This window comes from Elephantulus edwardii, unplaced genomic scaffold, assembly GCF_000299155.1.
Source record: "Elephantulus edwardii isolate Elephantulus edwardi_28Jun2011 unplaced genomic scaffold, EleEdw1.0 scaffold00008, whole genome shotgun sequence".
Lineage (NCBI taxonomy): Eukaryota > Metazoa > Chordata > Mammalia > Macroscelidea > Macroscelididae > Elephantulus > Elephantulus edwardii.
In genome coordinates, this window is record NW_006399758.1 from 1,777,211 (window position 1) to 1,778,958 (window position 1,748).

The window sequence follows — 1,748 nt, forward strand, 5'->3', positions numbered from 1 at the left end:
TAAATCCTGCTTGAACTTCTAGTAGTTCCCTATCTATGTACTGTTCTAGCTGCTTTTGAATGATCTTCAGCACTATTCTGCTTGTGTGCGATATTAATGGCATCGTTTGATAGTTTCTACATTCTGCTGGGTGACCTTTCATGGGAATGGGAACATATATGGACCTCTTCCAATCCGTTGGTTGGACGGCTGACCTCCAAATTTCCTGGCATAGCTAGCTAGTGAGCACATTCAGGGCTGCATCTGTTAGTTGAAACAAGTCAATTGGTATTCCGTTGATTCTTGCATCTTTATTTTTTTTGCCAAGGCCTTCAGTGCAACTTCCACTTCCTCCTTTATTACTATTTGCTTCTGTTCATATGGTACTTCCTAAAATTTTTCAATGTCGGTCAATTATATTTGGTGCAGTAATTATGTATTCCCTTCACATCTTTTTAGGTGTATATATATATTTTTTAATTTCCCCAAACTTCATTAAAGAAAAAAAAAGTAATGATGGTAGATCTCTAGAACATGGCCAATTTTCTGGGATGTCTCCCTCGAAAATGTGACATTTTATTTCCAAACACATGCCAGAAGTGTACATAGTCTCCAAGTGTACTAAGTAGATCAACAGCTGATATCCTAAAACGTTCATCTTCCGACTTTGCCCAGTCTGTGGTCTGTCTTTGGATCTGCAATAATTGACTGAACAGCTACTGTGGCTTCATTAATTTTTGTCTGTAGCTCTCTGAGCTCTTCTATATGCAGCAGTCGCTGAATCTGGGCAGCTTCATTAAGAACTATATCACCTGTGTCAAAACCAAGATTATGCTTGTCTAAAGCAACAGGCCAGCCCTCTTTTGTTTGATTTGCTTTAGCAACTGCATCCTGCGTCAGGTGCTCTTGATCCAAAATACGAATTGCTTTTAGCATTACCAAGTAATCATCATGACGCTGAATCTGAAGAAGGTTAGCCAAAGCCATTACACCAGTTTTAAAATTAGGATTATTTACATCTAAATTGATCAGTGGTTCTGCATTTTTAGTTGCATTATCAGCATTTTTTTGCATTATTGAGCACTGAATCCTTGTATTTTTCAGCATTGTCTCCATATTCAAGTCTAACTGCTAACCCAAGAAGCCAATCAATTGCTTCTTGTCGGTCCTGAATCTTGAAAGGACAGTTAACATCTTTGAGATACTTTTCAAAGAACTTGGGCCATTCACTGCTATGAATATTTCTTAAATTCCCTCTGTCTTCAATCTTGTAGTGTCTGATTTTCTGGTCTTCAAGCCAAACTATAAAATTTCTAAACTCTGTTTCATCTTTGCAATTGAAGCCTGCAGGGTTGTGGTAGTCAAGAGCTGTCAGCTTGCGTCGGAACATGGTCCCGGCTTCTCGCTCTGGTCCCCCAGGCCTCTGCCAGGAGACTTAGGTGTATATTTTTAAAATTTAATTTTATATTAGTTTGCTTACCCAGTTCATATACATTGTGTTTCACATTATTCTTCATTCCTATTGTGTTTCATACAATTGTTCCCATGCATTATGGGGTTTTTTTATTAATTTTAATGAAAGTTTCCACAAATCCTGACCCCACATTTCTTATCATAGAGCCCAGCCTCCTGGATATTCTGTTTTGCATACAGGTTGAAAAGGTATGGAGACAGGACACATCCCTGGCGTACACCCTTCCCAATTTTGAACCATGCAGTGTTCCCTTGCTCTGTTCTGACGGCTGCCTCTTGATCCAAGTACAGGTTTC

At 39.0% G+C, this 1,748-nt stretch overlaps 1 pseudogene; it reads right to left on the reverse strand.

Moving 5' to 3' along the window:
* Nucleotides 1-633: 633 nt before the first annotated feature.
* Nucleotides 634-1,369, reverse strand: LOC102854329 (annotated as a pseudogene).
* Between the last annotated feature and the right edge of the window lie 379 nt (nt 1,370-1,748).